Here is an 8,292-nt window from a genome sequence, read left to right as displayed (position 1 = left end):
GGGGGGACGGGGGTGGCGTGGGCACTGATTTGCTGAAGGTCTGCTGTGTTCCAGGCCCCTGGGCTGGGCATTTACATCTACCTCAGGTTAGGTGTTCATACTGATGATGAATGAATAAATGGCTCCAAGAAGTCCCTGAGGGGTGAGTCTCTTGTTTGCTATTTTACAGATATATAAATGGCTTCAGAGATGAGTGGCCAGCCCGGAGGTAGCAGAGCTGGGATTTGAACCTGGGTCTACCTGCCCCAATCATTCTGGGAGTCAGGTGCGCCTGGCTCATGAGCCTGACTCCCGAGGCGCTTGGAGCAAGATTCTCCCCTTTCAGAGCCCCAGTTTCTGCTGCTATATAATGGGCAGGGTGGTGACCATAGTACCTCCCTTGGGGAGACTGTAGAGAAAAGTCAGTATTGATGGGCGCTCCGTGTGCCAGGCCCTGTTCTAGGCCCTGGGGAAACAGCCATGAGCAAAGTAGTCCCTGCACTCATGGAACGTTCCATGGAACATAACTCATGGATTGTTCTAGTGAGGGAGACAGAAAACAAACAAGTGATTAACAAGACGCTGTCCTACAGTGATAGTGCCAAGGTGGAATTAAAGAGAGCTTGGTGCTGGAGAGCGACGGGGGTGGGGCTCCCTTCGATAAGGTGGTCAGGAGAGCCCTCGGGAAGGGTTGAAACCTGAAAGGGGAGAAAGATCCAGTAGAGGAGGATCTCGGTGAGGAGGGAACAGCAAAGGCTGTGAGGCTGGCATGAACTTGCGCTTCTGAGGAATGATGAGACCAGTGTGGGCCCAGATTAGGCAGAGTTTGTGCCGCAGGGGCAGCCACTGGGGGGCTTTAAGCAAGGGAGAAGGAGTCCTGGTGGCACAACAGTTAAGTATGTGACTGCTAACCAAGACGTTGGCAGTTCAAACCCACCCAGCAGCTCTGCAGGAGAAAGACCTGGTGATCCGCTTCTGTAAAGATTACAGCCCAGAAAACCCTATGGGGCAGTTCTACTCTGTCACTTGGGGTCGCTATGGGTCAGAATCAACTCAACTGAACCCAACAACAACAGCGAGCCAGGGAGGGATGTCATCTGATTTTCCTTTATACAAAGATCACCTTGGCTGACGGTGGAGAATGGATTAAACAGGGGCCAGAATCAGTTGCTGTTGAGTCAATTCTGACTCATGGCAGAGTAGAACAGTGCTCCGTAGGGTTTTCAATGGCTGATTTTTTGGAAGTAGATCTCCAGGCCTTTCGTCCGAGTTGTCTCTGAGTAGACTCGAATTTCCAACCTTTTGGTTAACAGCCAAGTGCGTTAACTATTTGCACTAGCCAGGGACTCCAAAGCAGGGTCAGAGGAGGGATGAAAACGAAAGCAGGGAAACCAGTTAGGAGACTGGAGGAGACATGATGGTGGCCTGTCCCAGGGTGGTGGCAGCCTGAGGGTGAAGATGGAATTTAAGAAACATGGTTGCAGTTGTGCCAACACAGGACAGGGCCCGGCACCACTGAGTGCTCAGGGAGTGAGTGCGAGTTACTGGGGTTATTAAAAGGAGACTCTGGACACAGGTGGGGGGAGGTGCAGCATGCAGCTATAACAAGAATGAGGACGTCCCTGTGTTCTGAAACAGAGCCACCCCCATGCACATTGCTAAGTGAAAAACATAACATGTTCCTTTTTGTGGGAAGAAAGGGGGTGGACATAAGGATGTCTATTCATACTTGTTGGTATTTGTATACAGAAACTCTGGAAGGATTTACGATAAACTCATAAAAGTAGTTCCCTAGGGGAACACAGACGGTGGAATCAATCAGAGTGAATGGAGACAGGAGAGGAAAGGATGAAGGGAGACTTTTTCAGAGATTTGCAAAACTTTTTGTTTTGAAAGATTTTGAAATGAACAGAAAAGTTGCAACAAAAAAAGTACAATAAGCTGGACTCCTTTGCTCAGTTTCCCCACAAATGTTAACACTTTATCATGCTCCCTTCTTCTCACACATCCCACTGCCATCGAGTCAATTCCAACTCATGGCAACCTCATGTGTTACAGAGTAGAACTGAGCTCCAGAGGATTTTCTTGACTACAATCTTTACGGAAACTCATCTCCATGTCTTACTTTTGTGGCACCACTTGGTAAGTTGGAACTGCCAACCTTTCGGTTAGCAGCTGAACACAAACTGAGCTACCCAGGGACCTCACACACGCAAACCCACATATTATTTGTTTCTGAACCATTTGAGAGTAAGTTGTAGGCATGATGCCCCTTTACCGCTAAATACTTCAACATGTATTTCCTAAGAACAAGAATATTCTCTCATGTAACCATGGTTCCATGATCAAAATCAGGAAATTTAACATCGGCGCAATGCTATTATTTAATTCATAGTCATAATCAAATTTCTCCAATTATCCCACTAATATTCTCAATAGCATTTTTTTTTGGTGGGGGGAAGGGCACAATCAAGGACGCAATCCGGGATCACATGTTGCATTTAGTCTCTAAGTCTCTTTCATTCTGGAACATTCCTCAGCCTTTCTTTACCTTTCATGACCTTGACATTTTTTAAGCCTAAAGGCCAGCTATTTTGTAGTATGTCCCCCAGTTTGGGTTTTCCTCGTGACTAAATTTGGGTTATGCACTCTCAGCAAGAACCACAGAAATGGGGTTCTGTCTTTCTTAGTGCAGTGTATCCTGAAGCACATGATGTCGGCTTGTCCCATTACTGATGGCATTCACTTTGACTGTATGTAAAGGTGATGTTGGCCAGGTTTTTCCTGGAAAAGTTCTTTTATCCCTTTGTACTTAGTATCTTGTGGGGAGACCCCGAAAGCATGCAAGTATCCTGTTATTCCTCAAACTTCCACCCTTAAGTTTTCACCTCCACTGGTGATTTTTTATTTTGGTGGTTGCCAAACAATGGAATCCCTAACTCCATCCTTCCTTCTACTTTTACTGGCTGGCTTTCTACTGTAGGGAAGAACTTACCCTCCTCGGTCAGGGCAGTGGCTCAGAGCTGTAGGTAGGGTTGGGAGAGATTGGGGGGCAGCCGGTAGCAACAGACTCTGGCTAGACCATTAGATCCTCCCCTGGGCTTTTGTTTAAAACGAGTCCAGGAAATAAACTGGCTGTAAAGCCGATCTCCCCGCAAGTGTCCGGACAGGCAGGTCTGCGGCTGGGGCCACCTCTGGCCACATCTGTGCCCCATTAGTGACTGGGTGCTACTCAGGGGCATCCCCTGAGCTGAGCTGGGGGTATCCTGGCTGGCAGGCATCTGGGTCATTCTTGCTCTTCTTTGCTTTCAAATGGTAAATATCACAATTGTTAAGGAAATTTATTCTCATTTTAAAAATCAAAAGATTAGATGTGAAATTTATGTTACTTGTGATCAACACGCCCCAGCCAGCTTGGTTTACATCTTTCTAGATTAAGAAAAAAAAAAAAAAAAAGCCAAATGCAGTCGATTCTTGTTGTTCTTAGTATTATGGTCTATGAGGTCCCCGCGAACACTGAATTATTAAATACCGAGCCAGTGCACCTCATTTGCCATCAGCCGGGATTTTTTTTCCCTCCATACTGCGCATGCGTCTATCTGCGAATGCCTGCGGGCGTGCAGCGAAAAATTTTAGAGAAAAGGCAGATTCGCAGAAGTGGAATCCTATAAAATTGAGGCTTGACCGTACATTTGTATACACACATGGTTCCCATCTCACCCACAGGAAAAGCCAAGTCCGCACCATGGCCCACAAGACCCTGCACGAATTGGCCGCCGTCACCACCACCTCATCCCCACACCCCCTCGCTCCCTCCAGCCACACCGGCCTCTGCTGTTTCTCAGACGCATGGCCTCACTGCCTCCTCAGGGTCTTTGCACTTGTTGTTCCCTCCGCCTGGAACACTCTCCCCCAGGGGGTCACACGGCTGGCTCCCTCCCCTCATTTGGTCTCTGTTCAAATGTCACCTCAGAGAGGCTACCCCTCCTTTACATTCCCACCCTTCCCCCCTTTTTTCTTCTTTTTTAGCACTTGTCGCCATCTGACAAACCATGTATTTCAGCGTTCACGGCTTCACTGCTGACTGTTTCTAATTCATGTCTGTCTGCCCTCTAGAATGTCTGCTCCATTTTGCCTGCTTTGTTCACTGTTCCATGCCTGATGCCTCATGTCTCCCACGCAGGAGCTGCACTCAGTAAAACTTGTGGAGTGAATGATGAATGAATGAATGAATGTACCCTTAGGAGATAAAGTGTGGTCACCACTCTCATTGGACACTTACTATGCGCTAGGCTCTGTACTGAGTGTTTTACATAGATTAACTCATATACCCTTCCGCTGAAAGAAAAAAATCTGTTCTGTAAATCAATTAGAGTTAAAAGGTTTTATTGGGTGGAAAAAAATAGTTCTCAAACACGGAGCATCCCTCCCAAGAGATGAGCTTGTCACATTCCAATTTGACTAGTTTATACACAGTACAAACTGTTAGGCATTTCCCAAAAGGGAAATTTAAAATGATTGGTTGTCATTCACTTAATCCGCAGGAGGTGGCTTGGGTTGGTTTATTGAGTTTGCGTGTCTGCATTTTATAGGCTAGCTATGGCTTATTTAATTATGTAAACGTTTTTATCACGAGTTTTTCGTTTCTGTGAAGAGTTCAGAGTTAAGTTTAAATGGGGCAGGGGGCATTTTCTTTAATATTTCACAACCCAACCAAGAAAGAGGAAACCGAGAGTGGTTAAGAGGTGACCCAGAGAGGTTAAGTAACTTGTCCAGAGTCACACAGTGAGTAAAAGTGGCAGAGCTGGGATTCGAACTCTGAGTTCTTTTATTACTACTGTTATTTTGTTTTCTCTACCATTGGAGTTCGGGGGTATAATTTAAAATTTTTTATGGAAGTATAAACAGTCTGGGTCTTCACCTACTACACTCATCTGCCTAGGGTCCCGTGCACAGATGGCCCATTCCATTCTTTAACGAGTTTCTAGAAACTCTGCTGCAAAGCACATCCTTCTCCAGCCAGGTAGACAACCAAAGAAAGGTGTGGGTGGATATGGGGGAGGGTAGAAGGGAAATGAGAGTTCATCCCCAGCCAGTGGGGTGGGGGGCACTCTGTGTGGTCCGTGCAGACCAGGAGGGACCTCCAGACTGAGAGCCCTGTGAGGACAGAACCACCCACCTGGCAAGGGCTCATTGGACCAGACTTCCCTCTGCCACCCACCCTGGCACCCCTGGGCCTTGGACCGGCTCCGGCACCCACAGTTGGGCGGTGACAGCCAAGGGGCCGCCAAGCCTTTCTCAGGGCCTGGAATGGCTCCGGGAATTTTATTACTCACACACCAAACCCTGTGGGAGGGTTGGAAGACAGCTGGAGGAGGGGACACTCTAGAGGAGGCTTAGAGAGTGAGTTGGATTTTGCCTCCCTGGTTCCTTGAAGAGAGAAGGCCTTAGGCAAAACTCCCTCAACCCCTGATTGCAGAGGGTACAGCTGAGGGGCTTGGGGGTGGTGGGGGGAGATGAATGAGAGCTGAGGTGGGAGAGGTCAGAGAGGTCAGCTGGGATTTGGGTCAGGGCCCTGCAGGCTGGGGGTGGGGGGGAAGGGGTGGATTTGTCCTGAGGGCACTAGGGAGCCATGGAAGGTTTGAGGAGGGTGGGACATGAGTAGATTTGTTGTGTGGAAAGATTCCTTGGGTGGCAGTGTGTGGGGCAAGCCTGGCAGGGAGGAGGGCAGTGAGGAGGAGACCACTGCCCTCATGGTGGCAAATGAGGCAGAGGGAAGAGGATGGAGCTGAGAGACATTTGGGAAGCTGAACTGATGGCCTGGGAAACTGCTGGATGTGAAGGCTGAGGGAGGGGGCCCAGCTGATTTCTTGTCTGACTTTTTCAGCACCTGAGGGAAATGAAGACTCTGAGGCAAAGAGCAACCAGTCAGATCATGATAATAGTAATAATAACAATAATTACAGTGAACATTTATTAAGAGTTGCTACCTGCTCTGATGGATTATCTGACTTAATCCTCACAACAGCCCTAGGTGATGTGGGTGTAAGAGATGGTCCCACAGGCTCTGGAACCAGGCTTCCGGGGTTCCCATCTCTGCTCCACTATTCACCTGCTGTGTATCCTCCATCACGTTGCTCAATCTCTCTGAGCGCCCCATTTCCTCATCTGAGGAACAGCCCATCCTTCGTTGGGCTATTGCGCAGATTAAACAAGTGCATACTTACAAATTGCTTGCCTCAGGGGTCTGGCACAGAGTCAAGCCTCAGTAAACATTGGCTATTATGCCCATTTTGCAGATGTGGGAAGTGAGGCTCTGAGAGAGTAGGGAATTTTCCCAGGGTCACACAAAGTATAATCATAGTGTTTCAGGCTCTTCGGAGCTCCCCGGCTGTTGCTGAAGTCTGGGGGCCTGAGTCAGCCTGCTAACTCCCAAGGGCTGGCGTTCTGTGTCCCTGAGACTTGAGTGTCAGGGCTGGGTGGCCAGGACCTGGGGGAGCCAGAAGACTCTGCTGAACTCTTGTAGTTCATGATCCCTCCATGGTACAAGTTTGGGGAAACTAAGCCCCCCAAACTCTATTTAGCTGGTGCTTATGGCCCAGAATGAAACCCTGGTGGCACAGTGGTTAAGAGCTCAGCTGCCAACCAAAGGTTGGCAGTTCCAATCCACCAGGCACTCCTTGGAAACCCTATGGGGCAGTTCTCCTCTGTCCTACAGGGTCACTAGGAGTCGGGATCGACTCGACGGCGACCAGTTTAGTTTTTGGTGTGGCCCGAGGTAAAAGCTTTAATGGGGGCGGAAAAGGCAGCAGCGAGGAGACATGCAGCCTGTGTGTTGCTCATGGGAGTGCTGGGGGTAGGGATCCCCCAAGGAAACCCTCTTTTACCCCAACGATCTCAGTCTTTTCCTTGCAGGTCAGAGTGCCCCCAGTGCCTCACTTTGTGATGCTGGAGGAATTCCTGCCCTCTCTGGGCTTTTGCAGATCAGTAAAACATGCTCAACCTTTGACCCAGTAACAAAATCAAAAGTACATAAACACATTCCACCCACCACTTTTCAGAAGAACAGAACACCATAAACAACCTAAATGCCCAGCCCAAGGGAACTGATCGTGTTAACTAGGGTCCTTGCCTAGTCTGAGGACTTTGCAGCTACTATAAATGATGATCTGATCTTATATATATATAGTGTGTATATTATATGAACTGAGCAAAAGAAGCGCCTGGAACATGGTAAACACTCCAAAATGCTTCTTGAATGAATACATGAGTGGTTGGTACTCAGTGAATATTTGTTTTAAGGAACGAAGGAAGGGAGAGAGGGAGAGAGTGAAAGAGGGAAGGAAAGAAAAGAAAAAGGAAGGATCTGGAAGATTTGTACCTACTGTTCATAGTGCTCTTCTCTGGGGGTGGGCTGGGGCACTGGCAAAGAGGGCATTTCATTTTGTGTGATTTTTTACCTTTTCCACCTCTGTATTACCATTACTGCCATCTCCCCAGCATCTCTTAGTTCATAATCAATCAATCGATATTTTCAATGATAAAGGACATCTTCACATATTGATCTGAAAAGGTATCCACAGTGCTGACAGGTGAAAGAAGCAGCTCACAAAATAGCCTGAAAAAAAAAAAAAAAAAAAAAAAGTAAGGTGCCATTTGTAGACAATTTACCTCCATCTTTATCCTTCCTTGCCTTGGAAGAGAGTGGCAGGCACGTGCCCTGAGGGTCAGCCAAGGTTCTGTCTGTTGCCAGGGTTCCCGAGGTTTTCAATTTCTTCTTCCTAGATCTCTGAATGTTCTATAACCAGCATGGATCTTGCTTTCTAAACAGGAACACACACATACACTGTGGGACAGTGTTCAAAGCTTGCAATGTCCCGGGGTGAAGGAAGTCAGACTTGGGGGTCACGGCCACCCTCCGTCACTCTCTCCAGGGCTGCAAAGTAATATCTGGGTGCCATTCTTTGTCTGCCCTGGGCACTGCCAGTGTGTTCTTGGCCTCTGGGTCCATGGGCAGCCCATTCTCCAACCCCAGTGGGGCTGTTATTCCCTGAGACCATGAATATTTACCATGCACAGCTGCAGACTGGCTGTGAATGGTCACCCTAGTGAGATTTCCCCCAAATATCCCACCCTAACTGATCGATAGTGTGAGGGCAGTGGTGGATTCGATTTCCAACCAGCGCACCTACCTCATGCACAGCCACCACCCGCCAGTCAGTGGAGGCTTGTGTATTATTATGACGCTGAACAGGTATCCACGGAGCTTCCAGACTAAGATAAACTAGGAAGAAAGGTCTGGCGATCTACGTC

The sequence above is a fragment of the Trichechus manatus genome, unplaced genomic scaffold (genome assembly GCF_000243295.1).
Source record: "Trichechus manatus latirostris isolate Lorelei unplaced genomic scaffold, TriManLat1.0 scaffold00008, whole genome shotgun sequence".
In the NCBI taxonomy this organism is placed as follows: Eukaryota; Metazoa; Chordata; class Mammalia; order Sirenia; family Trichechidae; genus Trichechus; species Trichechus manatus.
The sequence above is the reverse complement of the archived record's forward strand: the minus strand, read 5'-3'. Positions refer to the sequence as shown.